Source organism: Anabrus simplex, chromosome 7, assembly GCF_040414725.1.
Source record: "Anabrus simplex isolate iqAnaSimp1 chromosome 7, ASM4041472v1, whole genome shotgun sequence".
Classification (NCBI taxonomy): domain Eukaryota; kingdom Metazoa; phylum Arthropoda; class Insecta; order Orthoptera; family Tettigoniidae; genus Anabrus; species Anabrus simplex.
The window spans coordinates 152,255,322-152,280,521 of NC_090271.1; positions in this window are offsets into that span (position 1 = coordinate 152,255,322).

Genomic DNA, 25,200 nt, shown 5'->3' on the forward strand with positions numbered 1-25,200 from the left:
TCTGTTCTATTTTAAACGTGGTAGTATTTATTTACCCTGAGGTGAGAAGTGTAATTAAACAATCTTTAGCTCTTAACTCTAAAACTCTACGACAGTTGAAAGAATGAAATATCGGAGAAAAGAAAGAGAAGGGCTGCGAAAAGTGTGAAAACGAAAGACTCCCTTAGTCTCACAAACGAATTACAGTCATGATCGGAAGAAAACAAGAGTGACCAAGGGAAATGAGATAGGAAAGAGGAAAGTGAGATGTCTGGAACAAGTAAAAGTGGATGCAATGCCAGACTCAACTAGATATCCTGTGGTCGCCAATTATCGCTCCGTGTTTGATAGCCCCTGGAATTGTCACCTCTCACAACATACTGTGATGTATTTTATGCTCTCATCGACAGGGGTATTTAGACTTAAAATAAACAATAATTCTAACGAACAGGCAAGGATTTCTGTTGCAAAAGAATGGAGAACTGAGATATTTTTGGGTGACTTAGCCGACACTTTGTACATAAACACATTAATTGATTTTCTGTATTTATAACTTCAGCGGAGTCCTATGAATGGATGTTTGTGTGTACTCTCCGTTACGTTAACTCGTACTGAAATATAAAATACACAGAAAAGTCTTAATTTACCGCATTTATCCATGGGGTCGTTACACCTGAAAATATCGCTATGCGACAATGTTGCCGGACAAAAATTGACCTGCAGCACGTATGTCATTAAGAGGCGAGTCTCACAATATTCAACCATAGATGACTGAACCTAGTCCGCCTCTGTGCTGTAGTGGTTAGTATGATTAGCTGCCACCCCCGGAGGCCCGGGTTCGATTCCCGGCTCTGCCACGAAATTTGAAAAGTGGTACGAGGACTAGAACGGGATCCACTCAGTCTCGGGAGGTCAACTGAGTAGAGGTGGGTTCGATTCCCACCTCAGTCATCCTGGAAGTGGTTTTCCGTGTTTTCCCGCTTTTCCTCCAGGCAAATGCCGGGATGGTACCTAACTTAAGGCCACCTGGTGGGGCAGCCTGGGCGAGGTATTGGTCGTCCTCCCCAGTTGTATCCCCTGACCCAATGTCTCACGCTCCCGGACACTGCCGGACACTGGCGGTAGAGGTGGGATCCCTCGCTGAGTCCGAGGGAAAAGCCAACCCTGGAGGGTAAACAGATTAAAAAGAAGAAGTTGACGGAACCTTCCGCTTAGAATTTACAAGCAGAAATATTTCATTTAAAGAGTTTTCCTGACGCAGCTGTGATGTAATGTAGTGCATGTTGGCCACTTCATTGTTGACAGACTAGTCGGAACACTGCAGTATTGGGTGCAGGCGCGCGCCACGCTGTTTACTTTGGCGTTTTACTGAGGGGATCCCCGCGTGCGCCGCCCCACCTGATGAGTTCTCTCGCAGTGGCGCAAGTGTCTAAATTTAGACGCCATTGTGCCCGGAATAGCGTGCGTCTTCAATGCTATTGCGTCACCAGGCAGGCACAGCGTTGATGTTTTAATTGCATCTCCTTCCTAAACTGTGGACCTTGAAACAGCTCTGAAATTAATAGCGTTCGTGTTGCTGGCGAATTAACAATAAGACTGGGTCATCATTTAAAAAAAGAAATCTCAGTATCTGTTTAACGTCGCACTAATACAGGAAAGCTTTCAACGACGCTGGGACAAGAAACTATTAAAACAGGAAAATGGTGACGGCGGCGTTAATGAAGATGTTGGGCTGAGTGGCTCAGACGACTGAGACGTTGGCCTTCTGACCCAACTTACCAAGTTCGATCCTGACTCAGTCCGGTGGTATTTGAAGGTGCTCAAATAAGTCAGCTTCGTATCGGTAAATTTACTGGCACGTAAAAGAACTGCGGGACATTTTGGCTCCTCGGCGTCTCCTAAAACAGCCAAAAAGTAGTTAATGGGACGTAGAAGGCATTATTATTATTATTATTATTATTATTATTATTATTATTAAATATTTCGTTAAATTTCGTCTGATCCACACCATGTCAGGAACTTGTCAGAGAAATTATATTAAAACACTTACCCCCACCAATTTGGCAACTCTTGTTAGGACTGCTGTTTCACAACTTCGTGCTCCTCATCCCCCTAAATTTTAATTTCTCTGTAAATGTTAACGATAGTGTCTTGAAGTCAGCTTTGTAGAGCAGGCGACTTTGCTTTCCTTCTGAGAGCCGTTCTTTAAATTTTGGACATCTCGGTGAAAATTTAAACACGAAGTGGACGAAATAATGCCACCGCTGCTTCCTAAAAGTCATTTGTCAATCCATCTCGAACTAGGTTATTAAATACTTTATTCTGACATGCCACGATTCCCTTTACGTGGTATTATCCTAACAGATTTACAGTCCTAAAGAAAACGAAGATATTAATGCTTCATTGGGAAATGCACCATAAAACTTTCACGATACGGCAATATAAAAGTTGGCGGCGGCTATTCATCATTCAACTCACGGCAGATAATGCCAACATGCGAGATGGAAGATAACTACAGCAAGGTCCGTTCACTGTATGATTGGCGGCGCTGAATTAAACACAACAGTTTGAAAATAACTATAAATCATTAACTTCAGTGCTATTGGGCTCCTTTAGGGTGAAATTAAGTGGTACGGCCTACAGTAAAGTAGTCAAAGATGTGGTAAAAATTCGTTCGACTGCAGTGGGGCTGTGTGTGTACGAACAGCGCAGGACGCTGAAGCTGAAGGAAAGTTGCGCTAAATAATGTAAAATTCCGGATTCCTGCCCTCTGCTTTAACTGCATCAAAGGCACCTAGAGCTACATTGGTTGATCAACTGCTGTAATTTAAATAGTTTAGTCAAACTTAGAGGCAGTTGCAGGTGAAGTTGGCGAGCAAGTGAAACAAAAAATGGGGCAGCTGCCAGAGGAAAATGTACGATATAGGCTACAACAATGTGTGCTATTCATGTTTTATTTTGTGGAGAAGAATGTTCATTTCGAAACAGAAGAACTGAATTAAAACCTAGTGATATTTTGTGTTTTAAATATTCTCTTATTGTGTCACTTAATGTAGATTGCGTCTTTTCGATGTACAAAACTATGCTAGATGACAATCACTGGTCATTTCTTTTTGAAAACGTTCAGAAAATCTTTGTTACACACTGCATACATACATTATCATGATAGACTGTTATGCCTTTCAGCGTTCAGTCTGCAAGCCTGTGTGAATTTACTAAACGTCGCCACAATCCTCTATTTGCAACTAGTGTTGTGGCCTCATTTAGTTCTATACCTCTTATCTTTAAATCGTTAGAAGCTTAGTCTAACCATCGTCGTATTGGTCTACCTCTACTTCTCTTACCCTCCATAATAGAGTCCATTATTCTCTTAGGTAACCTATCCTCCTCCATTCGCCTCACATGACCCCACCACCGAAGCCGGTTTATACGTACAGCTTCATCCATCGAGTTCATTCCTAAATTAGCCTTTTTTCTCATTCCCAGTACCCTCTTGCCATTGTTCCCACCCGTTTGTACCAGCAATTATTCTTGCTACTTTCATGTCTGTTACTTCTAACTTATGAATAAGATCCTGAGTCCACCCAGCTTTCGCTCCCGTAAAGCAGAGTTGGTCTGAAAACAGACCGATGTAAAGATAGTTTCGTCTGAGAGCTGACTTCCTTCTTACAGAATACTGTTGATCACAATTGCGAGCTCGGTGCATTAGCTTTACGACACCTTGATTCAATCTCACTTACTATATTACCATCCTGGGAGAACACACAACCTAAATACTTGAAATTATCTACCTGTTCTAGCTTTATATCACCAATCTGACATTCAATTCTGTTGAATTTCTTACCTACTGACATCAATTTAGTCTTAGAGAAGCTAATTTTCATACCATACTCATTGCACCTATTTTCAAGTTCCAAGATATTAGACTGCAGGCTTTCGGCACAGTCTGCCATTAAGACCAAGTCGTCAGCATAGGCCAGACTGCTTACTACATTTCCACCTAACTGAATCCCTCCCTGCCATTATCTTTCAGCAGATAATCCATGTAAACTACGAACAGCAAAGGTGAAAGATTACAGCCTTGTCTAACTCCTGTAAGTACCCTGAACCAAGAACTCATTCTACCATCAATTCTCACTGAAGCACAATTGTCAACATAAATGCCTTTGATTGATTTTAATAATCTACATTTAATTCCATAGTGCCCCAATATAGTGAACATCTTTTCCCTCGGTACCCTGTCATATGCTTTCTCTAGATCTATGAAACATAAACACAACTGCTTATTCCTCTCGTAGCATTTTTCAATTACCTAGCGCATACTGAAAATCTGATCCAGACAGCCTCTCTGTGGTCTGAAACCACACTGGTTTTCATCCAACTTCCTCTCAACGACTGATCGCACCCTCCCTTCCAAGATGCCAGTGAATACTTTGCCTGGTATACTAATCAATGAGATACCTCGATAGTTGTTGCAATCCTTCCTGTTCCCTTGCTTATAGATTGGTGCAATTACTGCTTTTGTCCAATCTGAAGGTACCTTACCAACACTACATCCTAATCTTACTACTCTATGAAGCCATTTCATCCCAGCCTTCCCACTATACTTCACCATTTTAGGTCTAATTTCATCTATTCCTGCTGCTTTATGACAATGGAGTTTATTTACCATCCTTTCCACTTCCTCAAGCGTAATTTCACCAACATCACTTTCCTCCTCCCCATGAGCTTGGCTGTTCGCAGCACCACCATGATGATTTCCTTTTACATTGGAAAGATGTTCAAAATATTCCCTCCACCTCTCCAGTGATTCGCATTAATCAGTGAACGCATTTGATAAGCTTAGTTGCAACTGACTGTATTATTTGGAGTGCTGAATAAAGAATCATTTGAGATTAAACCGTAGAATGGTTTACACAAGCTGATGCTTTTGCTTTTTGTGCATGTTAACTTGCAATCAAGATATCTGATTGGGGACATTCCTTTTTCTTCATAGCCATAACACATTGATTTTAGGGCAAGGTCACGTGACTATGATGTCAAAAATATTGTTACCCCTCTTATGAGTTGGCTAGTTTAAATTATTTCTAGCATGATCAAAACATTACAATTTGCTTTACGTTGAAACTACACAGATAGGTCTTATGGCGGTGATGGACTAGGAGTGGAAGAGAAGTGACGGTGGTCTTGATTAAGGTGGCCTGGTGTGAACATGGGAAACCATGGAAAACCGACAGTGCAGTTCGAACTCACTATCTCCCGAATGTAAGCTGACAGCTACGTGACCTAAACCGCGGAGGCTTTGGGTTTGATTTCTGGACAGGTCAGGAAGTTTTACTGGACTTTAGGGTTGGTTCGAGGCCCACTCAGCCTACGTGATTACAATTTAGAAGCTATCTGACGGCGAGATGGTGGCCCCGGTCTATGATATTGCTTGAGAGGATTTGTCGCGCAGACCACGCGTCAGCTCGTAATCTTCAGGCCTTCGGGCTGAGTACCGATCGCGTGGTAGGCCAGAGGCTCCTTGTAGCCAATAGTACCAAGGGATTTTTTAAAACTTCAATACAAGGGGAAGCAATATTTCAAGCCATTGTTAAGGTCATTTTGTAAAGTTCTTTAGGTATATAATAATTTCGCGTGGCTATTTCTAGCCGAGTGCAGCCCTTGTAAGGCAGACCCTCCGATGAGGGTGGGCGGCATCTGCCATGTGTAGGGAACTGCGTGTTATTGTGGTGGAGGATAGTGTTATGTGTGGTGTTGCAGGGATGTTGAGGACAGCACAAACACCCAGCCCCCGGGCCATTGGAATGAACCAATGAAGGTTAAAATCCCCGACCCGGCCGGGAATCGAACCCGGGACCCTCTGAACCGAAGGCCAGTACGCTGACCGTTCAGCCAACGAGTCGGACAGTTCTTTAGGTAATAAATGTATTATTTTAGGGCATTTTTAGATATTGGTCAACAAAATCCTACCCCTTCTCATCAGAAAGCTTTGTAGTCTCAGAAACGACCAAACCGATGACTATTAAATTTGGCATAGTTTTATCTTTGGTCATAATTAATAGCTAAGTAACCGTTCGAATAAAATAACCCCTAAGGGGTGAAAATAAGGGGATAAAGATACAAAAAATGGGCAGTGTTTCGGAGTGGTTATAATAGTTTTATCCCGGTTGGTAGCATTGATAGGTCACTGACCACTCACCCAATTAATTATTAACTTTCACACGATCCTCTTAACCGACTGAAAAACTCTTGTTATTATATTAAGTCAAACTAGGCCCCTTCCAAGCAAAACCGTGTGCGAATGAACATTTAAACTTGCAAACGCATACCACTGTCCTGAACTGTTTCGAGAAAGCTTCTATGGAGGGAGGCTCATATTATGACGGTTTATAACAGATCTTTGAAAATTGAACCGCCGAATTCGCGAAAATTAAAGTTCATTCGCGAGAATTTCCGAATAGTTACTGATTTTGTTTCCCGTGTACATGTTAAAGGCTAGACAAAATCGGTGTCACCACTCCCTTGGAATGCATATATTCAAACATTCTTAATGTATTGGAATGTAGTGTAAGTAGTGTACTCTATATTTGATGAATTAGATTCTTTTGTGATATGTGACTGCTCTCATATATAAATTAGTTATCGGAACAATACTGTTAGAATCTCATTTTCTAGGCATTGAATTGCAACTTAAGTAAAGAGTAGGTAAACGGTTGATAAGGAATCTGCACCTGGGTGACTACCCTAAATGCAGATCAGTGGTAATCGTGTTGTACGATCACTTCATTCGGGTATGTGTGAAAGGATTTCTGCATCATAATGCTTTTCCTCCCTTTAAAATAACTACCCGTTCTCAACAGTTCTAGTGAATCGGCCGTGTCAAGGAACCAGCTTGCTGGATCACCTTCAGTTAAATTTAGACGTGAAGCTGTTTTCAATTGGGTCGTGGCCGGCTCGTATATCATTCATCTGTAACGCTGTGTATTTCAATGTGCGATTCTATTGAACCCATTTTATATTCAGTGAGGCTTACTTTTTTAACTGTTTTGCCCTGGAGAAACAGCTGTAATAATTTTTATGTCTAGGAGATGCTTCCATGGCTACGTTTTTGTCGGAAGTACCGTCTCTTCTGTTCCATTGTTTTACGTTACACCAACTTAAATGCTAAATGAAAAACTATTTCTTTTTAAGTCTGAATAGTATTCTGAAAAGTAATATATTCTTTATATTTATAAGTATTCATGTATTATTTCATTACTTATTTACAATAATTATATCCAGCGTAAGTAGTAATATATATTGTAAATTCACATAGTTAGTAGGGTAGATATAACAAGGATAATTCAGCTTGAATCACCGAAACCAATTCATATATGTAAGGGTGAATTTTGTTCAGTATTAGCCGTAGAGTCCGCCGCCGTGGTGTAGTGGTTAGTGTGATTAGCTGCGACCCCCGGAGGCCCGGATTCGATTCCCGGATCTGCCACGAAATTTGAAAAGTGTTACGAGGGCTAGAACAGGGTCCACACAGCTTCGGGAGGTCGACTGAGTAGAGGGGGGGGGGGGTTCGATTCCCACCTCAGCCATCCTCAAAATGGTTTTCCATGGTTTCCCACTTCTTCAGACAAATGCCGCGAAGGTACCTAACTTAAGGCTTCCTTCCCTCTTTCTTGTCTATCCCTTCCAATCTTCCCAACCCTCCACAAAGCCCCTGTTCAGCATACCAAGCAAGGCCCTCTGGGCGAGGTACTGGCCCTCATCCCCAGTTGTATCCCCCGACCCAAAGTATCATGTTCCAGGACACTGCCCTTGAGGCGGTGGAGGTGGTATCCCTCGCTGAATCCGAGTGAATCACCAACCCTGGAGGGTAAACGGAAAGAAAAATTAAATTAGCCTTAGGTTGGCGCAGTCTGTTACGATATTTGTCTTTGATGAACACAAGTCTTAAAAAATTCTTACTCTCATAAATATGTCATCGGAAGAGCCACCAAGAACTGCATTGGCCTCTCGGCGTGATCGGAGTAATCGCATCGTGCTTTAATTCAGAAGTCAGAAAGAAGATATGATCACTGATCCAGTCTTGAGATTCAATGGTTTCAGAGAAGTGAGCAGTTTTTCCATTAAAATGGTAGAAGCATAACTGATCCAAGGAATTTAAGACGGGGAGCAGAGGCAAAACCCCGTAGTTTGTTCCTCATGAGGAATTTTCCATTTGATATCAGACCATACAACAGGTATTTATTCTAAAACACGATTTCTAGTATCCTTTTAGGGTATAATTAATGTTTTACCCAGCCACCTTGTTGCATACCACCGGTTGAAAATGCTGAATGAGTTTCAGTATAATTACTGTATCAGCTTAGTATGTTTCCCAATTCTCCGCCTGAATACAACTTCCTATTCGTTGAGCAGTAATGTAATGTTCTTGGTGTTTATTAAGGAAGATTCCGATATGTTTTCCCTCTGCCTTCTCCATTCACTCCAGGAACCCCCTGCCGTGTACTTCACTTGTCCTACGCTTTCCAATCTTAAGCCGTAGTTAACGCGTGCTTTGCCATTTTTACATCAGGAAAATGCTTTGGCTGAACTTCAGTTAAGGCTTCCTTCCCACTCCTAGCTCTGCCCTATCCCATCGTCACCTGAGGCGATAGGACGTAAAACTAATAGCACTACTTCAGATACTATTGCTAATGGAAGTCCTCTAGATCTACGGAAATTAGTATATATGTCTATTCCTTTCATAGCATTTTCCAATTACTTGACGCATGGTCGTTTTAGTCCTCCCATGATCAGAAATCACGCTGATTTTCATCCTATTTCCTCTCCACGATTGATCGCGCCACTTATTCTAAAACGCCAGTGTGCATCTTACCTGGTATACTAATCAAAGGAATACCTCAATAGTTATTGCCGTCTTAGGTAAATCCAATGACATTTTTTATTTGCTTATTGACACTTTCCACTGGCACGGCGGAAGTTAACTATCTCTAAGGCGATTAACCCTAAGTAAATGTCCAAGGTCTATAGGAAAGTAATAAAATTCAAGTCGATAGTTTGATAGCTTACAGTTTCCTCTGGTCACTTTTACTTCGTCTACTTTCATTTCAATATCGGAAATCCCCTGATTTAGTTGTAATGCAGGACTGTGCCTAGTTAATTGTCATACTAGTTTATTTACCTGTCCCAGTCTCATCCTTGGCTTTGACAATGTGAAAGTGACCGAAGTATGAGCGATTCTAGTAATACCGTTCCTTATGCAGCCAGTCCCTATTATATGAATGGTGTGAAAATTTCGCACATAGGGTCGTTTGAATAGAAACTTCTGGCTCAGTGAGGAAAGCAACGAGAAACTACCTCACTCCTCATTTCCCTAGTATGCCTTTTCAGTGACACCTATGCTATCTATGACAGCTGTTGGTGGAGCTGTGGAGGATCAGACCAGCCTTCGGGCCGAATACCCAACATACAACACACTAGTTCAATGTATATGGCACACTGCGAAGATAAAAGCCGAAATCAACATGGAAAGATAATGGTCTTATTTAATATTTTGAATTATAAGTTGTGAATTACAGTACTGTGAGACAGCTTTGTGGAATGGAATTCACGCCTTCTTTTGATAATTAGCGTTGAAGAAAAGTGAGTGAAGGTTTTAAGCTATGTGGCTGCGAGTTCGAAGGGTGAACACAACTGCTCTTGTTTACGTAAGCGTGATGTGTTCCCGAATACATCCACTCTTGTACCCTACAGAGCACCGCGCCTACTTTATTGAACACTGTCGCACGAAAACGTATCCTATGTTCGAGTCGTCGCCTCAAACAGGAGTTAGTCGCGAACATCATTGACCTTCAGAAATAAGTAGCGAAAGCTCAACTGATTGGAGTGAAATTTGAAGATAGAAACATCTTCCTATTCACACAGGATTTCAAACAACGGTTTTACATACGCAGCAAATACAGTTCGAAATATAAAACACCCGTTAAACTTTAGGAAGGGAAGGTTACATTATCTTGTAAATGAAAATAATCTGCTAAAATTATACGACGGCCCAGTCGCCATACCTCCTGGAGAGGACTAAAGAGTATACATGAGTTATTGCAGTTCTGTATGTCCCTTCAGGATTGAATAAGCTTTTTGTCCACATTATCGACGCCCAAACCTAGGTAACACAGACCCAAATACACAGTGTTGCCAACTTATATTTTCAAGATCGGCTAAATACTACTAAAAATCCGCTAAAATTCCGCCAAGAAATCCGATCTCAAATGAGCAATAATAATAATAATAATAATAATAATAATAATAATAATAATAATAATTATAATACCGAGGTCCATAGCTGCAGTCGCTTAAGTGCGGCCAGTATTCAGGAGATAGTAGGTTCGAACCCCACTGTCGGCAACCTTGAAGATGGTTTTCCGTCGTTTCCCATTTTCACACTAGGCAAATGCTGGGGCTGTACCTTAATTAGGGCCACGGCTGCTTCCTTCCAACTCCTAGACATTCCCTATCCTATCGTCGCCGTAAGACCTATCTGTGTCGGTGCGACGTAAAGCAACTAGCAAAATAATAATAATGTCCGACTCGTTGGCTGAACGGTCAGCGTACTGGCCTTCGGTTCAGAGGATCCCGGGTTCGATTCCCGCCCGGGTCGGGGATTTTAACCTTAATTGGTTAATTCCAGTGGCACGGGGGCTGGGTGTATGTGTTGTCTTCATCATCATTTCATCCTCATCACGACGCGCAGGTCGCATACAGGAGTCAAATAGAAAGACCTGCATCTGGCGAGCCGAACCCGTCCTGGGATATCCCGGCACTAAAAGCCATACGGCATTTCATGTTAATAATAATAATAATAATAATAATAATAATAATAATAAAAGTAAATGTCTGCACTCACCTTATCTGTGAGTTTCACTGGGATTAACCCCCTGCCTGCGAGCCGGCGAGCTAAAACTTGTAGGCGTTTTACTGCCGGGTGCCAACTAGGTGAATCCACTACCTCAAGGGCCACACACAGAACAGGCCAGTTCTTCCTTCATAGCATAAATTTAAATGCTACTCTCTAACAGTTTCATTATCTGTCGTCATTCGTCAACTAAGAGATAAGTACCCATTCCCCCCGCATTACAAATTTATGATACCATGATCTCATAACAACAAATCCGGATAACATTTTTTCCTCAGGTGACTGCTAGCTCCTGACAAGAAATGCGGAATAGCTCGGAGACAGACTGGAGTACAATTTTTTTTTAAAACGTAAAATGGATAAAATACGAAATCCGCTATAATCCGCTATAATAAATCTAGAATTCCGCCAAAAAATCCGCTGTCCGCTAAATGATATATTTCTCCTCCGACAGTCTTCTAAATCCGCCAAATTTAGCGGAAAATCCGCTAAGTTGGCAACACTGCAAATACATTAGAGTTTCGGAAACCTGAGGCTCCATTAAATCCGAGCATTATTTGAATGTTTCTTTTCGCAAATTTAAAAAGATTTTTCTGCAGCAATTCATTCCCTGCTTATTCCCGCGATGTCATCATACTGTGGCTCTCCTCTTAATGAGATCACCCGTGCGTTTGTTGTCGTGCCTGAAACTAAAACTTTTTTGAGAAAGGAGAAAGCAGTTTTATTGCTGGACAACGGAGGGTCACATCCAGATGAACAGGAACTAGTATGTGCTGGAATTCGTGGTTTATTTTTGCCCCCTAACGTAGCAAGTGTGATAGAACCTATGGATCATCATAGATTTTGAAATATCTAAAACAAAGTATTGGCACCGCCTTCTACATTATTTGGAAGCAATAGAACGTAAGGACATTATCACGAACTTCCTCCAGCAGATAAACATGGTTACATGGTTAGCAGAATAATGCGTTTGCTGATAGTAACTTCGATGACAGCAATGATGACATACCAAACTTGTCAGATCTAATCTCACAGATACCCGGATGAAAAGATGCTAGTTACGGAATGGGTGAAGAGTGATGAACAGTGTGAACTTACAGGCACATCAATCATTGAAATGTTGAAAGAACCAACAGAAGATAGCGAGGAAAAAGTTTTAGTAGAGAGTGCTCCACAGCGTTGGAGGCGGCAGCGGCACTATGCTACGTAAAGCAACAACCAGAGGCAACTGCCGCCGACACCCTGCTCTTCAAGTGATGGCGTGGCATTGCTGCACCGAAACGATGCAACATTCATAAACAGAAGTCAATTAAGGACTTTTGAAAAAATTAACCAACCCATGCCATAACACTGGAACAAACGGCAATACAGGGTTTTAGCTTCAATTGTTGCCTATGTTTTCATGTTTCATAATTTTCCCTGTGTTGCTTCGTGTAGTCAGTTATTCCAAATCCAATATATCTTCGCCCCAACTACCTCGGATTATCGACACACTACTGTACAAGAAGTTTATAACAATGACAACGTCATGGACTGACTACGAATAAGTGACGTAATTTCATAACATCGTAACAGTAGATGATGATGATGATGATTTGGTTGGGTAAATCGTATGTGTGGCTTTCTAATTTGTTCGTTAGAGGTTGTCCTTGAGAATATTGTAAAGTGTAGAATACATAAAATAGAAACTGATTCAGTTGAATGTATTCTGAATAAATATTCTATCTGAAAACGGTACATAACATTTGTAAGTCCTTTTCTGTCAAGTTCGAATGAAATTATTCAAATGTTTTTTACTCAAAGCATGCATATTGAGTTCACCCTTTGTTTTCACAATGCCTCATATTCGCTATTGTTATCGTTGTACGCTAGACACACGACCTCTCAAACCAAAATGTAGTCTTTGTCAAGGTCTCGAGCTCTTCTATATCAATTGAAACCCCAGTGATCCAACTAATTACGCAACAAGGCAAACTGTTGTATTGCTCAGTATCGTGATTTGTGTTGCATTGTGCATGGTTATACAGAGAGAACTAAACTCCCTTGTGAGCTTACAGGACCCACTGTTATTTAGTCAGACTCTCAGCCAAGATACACGTAATGAATGTTAGAATTTGCTACTACACAACTTCGTAATAGTATGAATGGTGTAAGTTTACGAAAAGATAAATTATACTCATTTTAAGGGGATTAGGACTTTGTATCTCACATAAGGTAAATTTTGCCACATTTTTTTCACTATATCTCTGAAATCCTTTCCATTTTTGTCATTTATGGTGAGTTCACTGAGCCGGAATGAAGTGATCTTTCTGTTTCCACATTTCTTTCAAGAACACCTTTTCTCGCATTTGTATAATTTAAGGTTTACTGCATAGATCTTCGTAAAAAAAATGCCCTTCATTTGGACAACTATGCATTCCTTTTCGAGGAGGGCACATATCACACAAGTTCTAACGATGTTTAAATGAATCGACACCTCCTCAGAGTCGTCGTACAAATTCGCTTTGTCTAAATCTACTGGACATCCGACGGCTTTACCAACACTAAAATTGACTTCGAAATATACTGTGAGGAAAAATTCCAATGAATGTGGCATGAGAAAAATTGATTCTCTATATTGAAGATTAGCATGACATTATGATTAACTGGCCAAGTTATTTGAAGTTTAAAAATTGTTAATATCCAAAACAGTCATTTTACATTATAATGGTTATTAAGATATGTTATATAGTTATGTTAGTTGCAGTACCAGTGTAGGGAAAACGACATATTTTATCAAAACAAATTTAATTTTTTGCAATTCGTTAGTAATTGTTTGCTAAATGCTGTAAGTTTACGAAAAGAGAAGTTGTAATTCTTAAGTATTAGTTATCTCAATATTTTATTTCAGATGCTTCTTATGAAAACATACAGAAATTTTCTTCAAAGTAATTTTTCTACGATGTGTTGAATGTACTACTATCTGATTACAAGTCATGAATGAATGTTAATTTTGAATAAATTAGTTCTTGATAGTCAAAAAACAAAATTAAAACATGTGGATGAAATATGTGTATTTAATTTCTACGAAAATTTAGTTAATTTGTAAATGGATACATATTCAGAAAACAAAATTTGTTTTTTTGTTTCTTACTTCATGGACGAGATCTGAAACCAATATTATGTGAATGAACAATTGTTTACTTATGTTACTTGTTTAGTGTTTTTTTAGTCCTGGATCTGCGCCTTTTTCCAAGTGATCGATTCAGTTAAAATCATTTTCGAGATGGATAAACATTACATGAAAGTTTCTAATTCAGGTCATTGAGAATATCATTGCTACGACTTTGGTTCAGTGGTGCCTTTTAGCTCTTTTAAAGCCTATTTAATTCTATTAAAATGTCAAATGTAAAAAATTGACATCAGAGTAACGCAACTTAATTTATGCATACAATGAAGAATTGTATTCGTACCGGTATTTACCGATGATTTCCATTAGTGTTTTCCAATACTATAAAATCATTAATAAAAAATTAAATTAATATATTCTAAAAAACTAAAGCTACACCTATGAGCTGCGTACAGTATGTGTGGAGTTAACTGTTGCCTCTTAATTTATATATTATATGTATTTTAAAACTTAATTAATTGATAGTACTCATAGAACTAAAACTATACATATTAATGATATACAAGGACTAGTGCTTTTGTAAGTTCCCTTCTGATCGATCGTAAGCTGATACATTCCTCGTCAAACTATGTCCATGTTTGTCATTCTGTTCATTATCTGGCACACACTCTTCAAAGGTAAGTTCAGAAAGTCATCTGTGTTGGATCTTCTCTTATTCTAGTACATACTAGTAGTCTAGTTCTCGTCATGAACTACAAACCACGTACCTTAGGCAGCCATATGTGTGTGCCTACAATACATGGAAACTAAAAGCTTTCATGTCACTTGTTCTTCGAAAACCGGAGGTTTGAAAAAACGCATGAAAAAATGGAGAAATTTTAACTACTTACAATGTAAGTTAGTGAACATCTGAAACCTCAAAAATTAAACTCCCAGAAAGAATAAATTTAAATTCATCGACTGCACATGTTAAAAATTCATCTGAATATTTACGTCGGTGGCTGGAGAGTAGGCTTCGGCCCACAAGTGGCCATGACTGGTCCGTGGTCCGACAGCTCTGTACTCCGACCGACAAACCGAGCAGAGGACGGGTGGTCGCGGCTCTGCCATGGCTCTACGCCTCCGCATTCAGGAGACTGAGAGGGACTGATCCCTACCGTCGGCTATACTGAGAATCGTTTTCCGTGGTTTTCCATTCTTCTGCACTAAGGCGAATGCCGGAACAGTTTCTAGTATAGGCTACGGCCGCAGCATCTCCTTCACCGTAACAAATCTCCTGTCCTGTGAGACGGTGTCACCGTGTGAGAGGCCCGCCTTCCACTTCTGGGGAGGGATGAAAACAATGCAGTAGTATTTTCTTAATCAATGATACACCAATTTAATCAGGAATTCAAATGATCGCCTTTCACGGTAGCATTGTTTACAAAAAAAATGTCCCGTGAACGCACGTCTTATATGACATGACTGGGATCAAAACTTAGGACAGAGGCCTAGTTTCATTAGCTGGATGTCGTATCTCATGCGTACCTAATGCTTACTCCGCATCAAGGTAACTCCGCATAATGTTTCGAACATCGAACATTTACTGGAAACTTGTGAAATGAAATTCCACTCCCTTTAAATTCTCGTGAATGACAATAAGGAGCACAGCAATAAACCATGACTGGAATTGCGAGTGCTTAACATCAGAGGAATACACACATTCACAATCAACTCACTTAATAAACACGTTTAAAGGCACAAACCTGGTAGACAGGGGACAAGAAAACGACCCTAGTGACCCAGCATTGAACTTCATCGTAACCACTTCGACAGCGCTCTATTTCAAGGCCTTGTATTATATCGTAGACAACGTTATGTATACAGAGGCATAAACATTTAATGTTCAATCTCTGACTGAAAGTAACTTATTAATAGGTCTATTATTATTATTATTATTATTATTATTATTATTATTATTATTATTATTATTATTATTATTATTATTATTATTATTATTATGTGAACGAGATTGTATTGAGTGCTCCCCGCCAACTAGAGAGGGATGGGGATTCTGTTAAAAGCACTGGCTTCAGATCATAAGAATACTGTGTGGCATAACATTAAGTTGAAAGGTAGTTTACGTACGACTTGGTGTAAACAACACTTGATAGCATTGTTGGAATCCAGTGTACAAACGACAACCTGAACGGAAGTTAATTCAAACAATTACGACTTTGTAAAGAAAGCTTTCGAAACGCCTAGTAGTTCGTAATATCGTTAGAAGGAGTGAGCCCATTTTATCAAATGAGAACTAGGATTATACTTTATTAAACATTCGTGTGAGGTTCGCAGTGCAGTGTTATCAGCTGTCAGAGATTTGTTTCAACGGAAGAACATAAATCACGGTCATTATTTCAATCAATTAATACATCAATCTGGGGTATATCTCTATAAGGCCAGTTTTATTCATCAGATCGTAACTGTCAGAGGTTGTTTTTTAAATATTTTTACTATAGTAATAATATTTTTATCAGGAGAGTTTTATCTCTACGTACAGTGCACTGTAAATCAAACGTGTCATGTACAATCATTATCACAAAGCAGTGAGCAAGCTGGACGTCATATACTTCTCTGAGTAATGGACAATCGTGAGCTTAGAAAATAAAAAAGGTCTAGCATTTTTATTGCCTGCAGGGAGTATGCTATATCTCAACCGTATATTGCGCGAAGCTAAAGCCGCCGGGTTCTTTCTTTGGAACAAGTACTGCTGCCTAAGGGTAATTACCTGTGCCGACCTTGCGTTGATTTTAGAAATAGCAACCCCCTCTCTTACCCGAAGACCCTGGTTTCGATTCCCGGTGAGATCAGGAATTCTTTTCGTCGATCTGAGGGCTGATTCGAAGTGCATTCAGCCTGCATGAGAACAGTTGGGGAACTATCTGACGGTGAGATAGCGGCCCCGGTCTAGAAACCCATGAATAACGACTGAGAGAATTCGTCATGCTGATCACACGTCACCCCGTAATCTGCAAACCATCGGGCTGAGCAGAGGTCGCTTGGTAGGCGAAGGCCCATCTGGGCTATAGCGCCACGGAGTTTGGTTTAGTAATTACGTCCACGAACCTACTACGCTGGCGGAGCAGGGGGAGAGGTGCTACTCCCACGTGGTGCGTCCCAGGTGGCGGATAGGGGGACCTAACCGGCTGCCGACGGACTTGAGGGATATAAAATAGCTCTGGCGGACCACACACGCCACCCCTTGTGAGTGGGGGATGCAGACAAAGAATACACCCACAGTATGCCCTGCCTGTCGTAAGAGGCGACTAAAAGGGGCGACCAAGGGACGATTGAACTAGAACCATGAAACTACTTGTGATTAGTACCATCACGCGGGGAACACCATGGGTCGCCTTTACTTGCGAGTAGTACCACTATGTTAGGTACACAGTAGGTTTGTGTTTAGTAGCAGCAGACAGCGGTTCACTGTGGGTTTATAGTAGGCTACCTATGATTAGTACCACTATGTGCGGAACACCACAGGCTTACATTACGCGTGATTAGTACCATTATGTGAGTGACACCGTGGGTCTGCGTTGCCTGTGATTAGTACCTACTATGCGAGGAATACCGCGGGAATACCGGCGCCTGTGATTATTACACCTATGTGGAGAACACCATGGGTTTGCGTTGCCTATGACTGGTGCCATTATGTGAGAAACACCATAGGTCTGAGTTATCTGTACAACGTACAATATTTGTGTACGATGTATGGAACACAGGGAGTCTACGTTACATGAGAAATACCATGATACTACTAGTGATAAGTACCGTTATGGGGGGCCGTTGACCCCCCTTTAGACAACAAGCATCCTCGATTCCGGATTGTGCTTTAGAAGCAGTCACTTTGTAAGTAATACTATTGCAGGTTGGATCCACTGATTGTTCCAAGTTGATTGAATTCTAGTTCAGTGGACTGATTATGGAATTATTTTTAACTTACTGTATTGTGAGTTGGATCCGGTGATTATTTTAAATTCATACTCATCCATTCATTTTGAATTCTGATCGGTGGATGAATTTTAAACTTGTAAATTGTCGTTACATTTCGTCTCATTTCGTACCATTAGGGGCCGATGACCTAGATGTTAGGCCCCTTTAAACAACAAGCATGATAATCGGTAATTACGTGTAAGTTTTTAATAATGAGAATTGCACATTAAATTTGCAGCTAAATATGGTTTTTTCTATAAATACTGAAAGTTATTGAATATTTACTTTATCCGTTCGCTTGAAACGACGTATATCAACAACATACTCTAGAATCTGTATTCCTTCAGAAAATATTTTTCTTCTTCTTCTTCTTCATCCTAGCATTTTCCCAAGTACGTGGGTTTGGCATTTTGTATGAATATATGTGTATTAAGATGAACACCATACCAAGCCTCCGAGCTGTAGGCATTAACCAGACCAGGTTAAAATCTCAACCCGGCCGGGAATTGAACCGGTCCACTTTGAACCGAATGGCCACTACGCTGACCATTCATCCAAGGAGCTCGACTTTTAAAGACTTAAATTACTTGTGTCAAAGAATAATAGCCTAGAATATGTTTTTCTTATAAATGAAATAATCTCCCATGCGAACTTTATTGCAATTATTTTCAGTATTTTTAAAACAATGAAAATTGTGTGTAAAATGAAATTTACGGAGATTGAGCAACAAACATATGACAGATTGGTATGTAGTAAGTGCATACTTGAACATTTGCAAGCATATCTTTTGTAATGGGGATAATTTCTTTTTTCACTCGAATAAAGAGAAAAGTAAACTCTACAAAGAAGTAAATTAATTGAACCCTGCAACTTTTGTCCCATAAAATGTATTTACTCTCACCCTCACCCCCCTTAAGTTAGGGACTGAAACGTTTACACTGCCCTGAAATCACTCATTAATCAAGAGATTCTCAACCATCATCCTAAAGTATTTACTTTAAGTGTACTGCGAAATTTTGGAAATGTGCTGAGACATTTCATCATGTGGATTTAAAATAGGCCTAAGGTACTTCTTATCTCTGTCAGAGACAAACTTAGAGCAGGGTAGATCAATTTTTAATTTGAATGCTGGAATCTGATAGCAGTAGAAAGAGAGAAACTAATCGATATGTACCATGATTATAAATTGGAAAGAAAGACCAGAGTGGGTTGGATGGATTCTTTCTGGGTAAGCAGGATAGAACATTACTCATCTATAGGCTATAGCCTTTTTAAAGAAAAACACCTTGTTGCTACCTCAACATCTTACTTTCGTGAGTAGGCATTTCCGACAATGACCCTCATGAAATGAATTTACGGGATTCTTCTGTCTAATCTTGAAGCCGATCTGAGTTGCATGATCAAACATTCAACCCAAGATAAACGTGATCAATCCCAAGAGTTTCACTGATGAAACTATTTTTATTTCAAAACGAAGTATATTTTGAACACCATCCATCGTGAAGAATCACGACACACTCATGAAGAACACTGTACACTATACGGTGCCAGTAAAGTTGTGGATAAAATGTAAACAGTAGAAACATATGGCACTTTGCTTATAATAACTGTAGAAGGGAAAGTTCGCAATCAGTTTTCAAATATAAACTCAAGACTTTGCACTATATCCAGTTTTGAAATAAGCATACGATGAACGAAGTCAGACGAATGAACCGCCTTTGTTAGTGAGGAAAATAGAGGAAGTTATATTTCTCAGGAAAATAATGAACTTGAACATTGAGGATAATAGGAACATTGGGATAAGGAAGGAGTTGATGATCAAACACTATGTTCAGTCTTTGCAAGCTAAAAGGCCTGGAAGCGAAGAAAGCAATAGGCCTAGTAGTTATTGCAAGTAGACAATTGGGGATGGCTTACTCTGTTCACAAAGGTTGGCATATTAAACGTCTAAAGGCAGAACGTATAGAATATTTATGTGTGCAAGTATACTTGTGACTGAATTAATGTATTATTATCATTATTATTATTATTATTATTATTATTATTATTATTATTATTATTATTAACGACTCTGTTTACTTTCTTTCAGGTGAGTTTGCTGTGGCTGATATATGCCGTTTCAACTGAAGGATACCGAACGTAAGGTAAATCATTATCATCATCATCATCATCATCATCATCATCATCATCATATGGTCCTAGTCGTGCTACATGGCTCCTTTGATCCAAGGACTCCGAGGTTCGATTCCCGGTCGGGTCGGGGATTTTAACCTTCATGGCTAATTCCTCTGGCTTGTGGGCTGGGTGTTTGTGTTGTCTTCAGCATTAGAATTAATCATAGGTAAGGCCTCATTCTCACAGACGCGCAAGTCGCCTATATGGCGTTTAATCGAAAGACTTGCACCAGGACTCTGTGGAGGCAAAACACTATTATTATTATTATTATTATTATTATTATTATTATTATTATTATTATTATTATTATTATTATTATTATTATTATTATTATTATTATTATTATTATTATTATTATTATATAGTCCTGCGTAAAGAGCATTGAGCAGCAAGCATTTACTAGGGTCCGCAAGAGCATCGGCATAATCTGAGGAATGTTAAACTTTTTAAGATCTTTGAATGTTTGATGCCAAGTTCTTGGGATCTGGCCCGTTTCCTTTTCTCTCCAGGTGTCCACCGCAGTGCAACCTTTGGATGATGGCATGCGTAGGATGTGGCCAGCACGTTGCATCCGACGCACTCACAATAGCTGACAAACGCTCCGAGTGCGAGCTTCGTAATATTTATTCGTTAATACTGTAATATAATCCCACCATATTTAATCTATTAATTCAGATTATTCTGTGATTCATGGTTTGGAAAGACAGTGGAAATGCAGAGGAAGTACCGTTCTTTATAAGCTCTTCTTTGACTTCCTCGCCGACTTTGAATCCTTCCTCATAATTTATAATCACATTCTCCTACCAAGCGTGGCCATTCAATAATAATAATAATAATAATAATAGATGGCCGGAACGATAATAAAAAAATATAATATAATAATTTTTTTAGGCCCATTAACTACTTTTGACGGTTTTCGGAGACGCCGAGGTGCCGGAATTTAGTCTCACAGGAGTTCTTTAACGTGCCAGTAAATCTACCGACACGACGCTTACGTATTTGAATACCTTCAAATACCACCGGACTGAGCCAGGATCGAACTAGCCAAGTATGCGTCATAAGACCAGCGTCGTGGCCATTCAGTTCCATGTCATCTTTATATTTGTACACTTCTATGCCTAATTCGTTTATTTATTCATTCATGGACTCACCCATTCATTCATCATTCATTCATGCATTCCTGTGCCCATATTAAGCACAATGAGACAAAGATTGGGTAGCATGGCTGCCTCTGGTGTTACACGCAATGCTCCGAATTGTAACAGATTTACGCTACACCCAAGAGAATTTGAACCTTAAGAAGGTACAGCAAAAACTGAAATTCATCTGAAGCATAGGGACTGGCAGTTGAATTGTTCATTAATTTCTATTTAACATCTTTACGCCAACGTCTTCTCAATGCGCCATTTAATTTTCCTATATATATTCATTATGGACCTGCTATGTTCTGCACTTTCTGATACTGTCACCCGTCGACCGTCGTCAATAATGATTCTAACCGCGCGAATGTTTTCGTCTGTAATGCTGGTGCGTGAACGGCGATCGTGTTGCTGAAATTCCACAGGTTATTGATCTTTTTATGCCAGGCAAACACACGCGTCCTTAACAATGTTTGATCACCGAACTGTGCAGCCAATCTCTGGCAAATGTCCGCCGCTGAAACTCCTTCACAAGCAAGAAATTTTATAATTACGTGTAGCGCAGTGGAGGGGTGCACCTGTTGCTCCGACATCGTGAGCGTTACTGACGAAAACGGCGGAACGTATCAAAACAGCACGCTCTCCCCACTCTTTAACGGTCCCGCCTAAGCACAGCAGAAGAGCGGGGCCAGTCATACCAGCTGTTGATGTTCAGGAACAGAAATCCGGTTTATATTTGATCGACCTTCGTATATGCCTATACAAACCTCTGTTTGCGACTAGCTCTGTAGTCTTGTTTAGTTTCATACTTCTTTTCATGAAATCATTAAAGAACGGTGTCTAACCACCATTGCCTTGGTCTCCCTCTGCTTCTCTTACACTCGATGACTAGGTCCATCATTCTCCTTGACAACCTATCCTCTACCATTAATGCGATTTATCCAGAACTTAGCCTTTATCTCCTCATTTCAAGTACCCTTCTGCCATTGCTCCCATCTGTTTTATACCAGCTTTTATTTTCGCTATTTTCATGTTTATTACGGTACTTCTTGCTTATGAATAAAATGTCTTACGTCAACCTAGCTTTCGCTTCCATACAGCAAGTACGTCTTAGCACAGACTGATGTTAATATAGTTTCGTCCAAGAACTTACTTCTAGCGCAATACCGTCGATTGCAACTGAGATCTCATTGCATTTTTTGTTACGCTTTGATTTAGTCTCACTTAGTATACTACCAAACCAAACTAAACCAGAACCAAACCCCATGGTGAAAAAGCCCCGAAGGGCCTGGGCCTACCAAATGAACGCTGGTCAGATTCAAGTAAAAATCCCTGCCGTGGCCGGGAATCGAACCCAGGGCCTCCGGATCTATCTGTCCCAGTTTTGTATTCCCGATCAGACATCCATTCTTCTAGGTTTCTTTCCAAGCCCAGCGAGCTGACCGTGCGATTAGGGGCGCGCAGCTGTGAGCTTGTATCCGGGAGATAATGAGTTCGAACCCCACTGTCGACAGCCCTGAAGATGGTTTTCCCTGGTTTCCCATTTTCACACCAGGCAAATGCTGGAGCTGTACCTAATTAAGGCCACTGGCGCTTTCTTCCATTCCTTCCATTCCCAGACCTCTCCTATCTGTGTCTGTGCTACGTAAAGCAAACTGTAAAAGGAATTTCTTGCCTACTGACTTAACTTCAATCTTGGAAATGCTAACTTTCAATGTCTTACTTTCTGCAATATTTTCAGTTTCCTAGATGCAGGCCTTCAGCGCAGTCGGCCACTAACAACAAATCTCTAGTAAAAGATAGATAACTATAACGTGTTTGGGTCATCAGTCCATAGACTGGTTTGATGCAGCTCTCAATGCCACCCTATCCTGTGCTAACCTTTTCATTTCTACGTAACTATTGCATCCTACATCTGTTATAATCTGTTTGTCATATTCATACCTTGGTCTACCCCTACCGTTCTTACCACCTACACTTCCTTCAAAAACCAACTGAACAAGTCCTGGGTGTCTCAAGATGTGTCCTATCATTCTATCTCTTCTTCTCATCAAATTTAGCCAAATCGATCTCCTCTCACCAATTCGATTCAGTATCTCTTCATTCGTGATTCCATCAATCCATCTCACCTTCAGCATTCTTCTGTAACACCACATTTCAAAAGCTTCTATTCTCTTTCTTTCTGAGCTAGTTATCGTCCATGTTTCACTACCATACAATGCCACGCTCCACACGAAAGTCTTCAAAAACATCTTTCTAATTCCGATATCAATGTTTGAAGTGAGCAAATTTCTTTTCTTAAGAAAGCTCTTCCTTGCTTGTGCTACTCTGCATTTTATGTCCTCCTTACTTCTGCCGTCGTTAGTTATTTTACTACCCAAGTAACAATATTCATCTACTTCCTTTAAGACTTCATTTCCTAATCTAATATTTCCTACATCACGTGCCTTCGTTCGAGTGCACTCCATTACTTTTGTTTTGGTTATTTTCATCTTGTACTCCTTACCCAAGACTGCGTCCATGCCACTCAGCAGCTTCTCGAGATCTTCTGCAGAATACTGTACCGTTATGATTAGAGGTAATAGAACATACCACTTTACAACAATCTCCTGTCTATAAACGGAAAGCCCCGAGGTGCTTTACAGGTAGGATGGACCTGTTGCTATGACATCGGAGAAGTTAAGAGAGAGCTGTTTCCTTGTTCATTACTAATAATTCCTAGCAAAGCAATTAAATACGCAGCAGGTACCTAGGGGTGGGAACAATGATGTGATGTAGTAACTTCAAATAACTTAGTCTGTTTTTGAAATTAACTCCGCTAATATTATGACTGAAATAAGTTAATGAAATCACATTTGTACGAGAAAGCTTCCCTATAATTACTCTTCTTACAGGACCGTTGTTGAACACGAGTAAGAACTGCAGAAAAAGGGGCCTTTTTAGTGAGTTAGGACAGCCCTGTGCAAGTACTATCCACACATTTCCTTACGATTGCCTGAGTCATGGCTAATCTGTTTATGAGCATTTACGTTATTGGAGTTTCCGTGCATTATATTATGTTAATTTTTCAAAATAATCTTGTAAAGAGTACTTTCATATTGTGTAGTGCAGTGCATGGTGAAGTGGCGAATGTTTTCCTAAAAGCCAGTAGCACTCATTACAAGCGCGTTGTTAGTCTGCGTTCGTATTGTCTCAAGCTTTATTGAGACGGAGTGTAGTTGCTTCTTACGACGGTTTTGTCGGGCGGTCTGTTAATTCATCGACTGGTGTTCCATATTACCAGGCAACGCAGCAATTTGTAGTTCCTCTTACACGAGGATTAGTAGGGAGTCTTTTATCTGCGTCAGCCAGAGACGAGCTTCGCTTTAAGAAACTTGAGACCACACTGGCACATTTAAAGAGTACTGCTTTTTTTACTTGGTTAACCATTTTAAGTATCCCTACGCTCCATGATCAAACATGAGATGGGTGACCATTAGTCCTAATTTCATAGGAAGAGAAAAGTATAATTGTCTTCAAATAACGTTAAAAGTAAAAACCATGACCTTACTAAAATCAATAATTATGATAAATGAAAATCCACAGCCTGTTTCCAGTCATTCAACCGGGTCAGGGATGGAATGAATGAAGTCCCCATCTAGCGGCGAGGATAGGAACTGTGCCGGCTGCGGAAGCCTGTCGCACTCCTCTAGGACAATGATTAATGACTGGCACATGAAATGAAATGAAATGATACTGGAGAATGTTGCTGAAATGAATGATGACAGGGAAAACCAGAGTTCCCGAAGAAAAATCTGCCCCACCTCCTCTTTATTGAGCACAAATCTCACATGGAGTGACCGGGATTTGAACCACGGTACCTAGCGGTAAGAGGCCGGCGCGCTGCCGTTTGTGCCACAGAGGCTCTAATAATT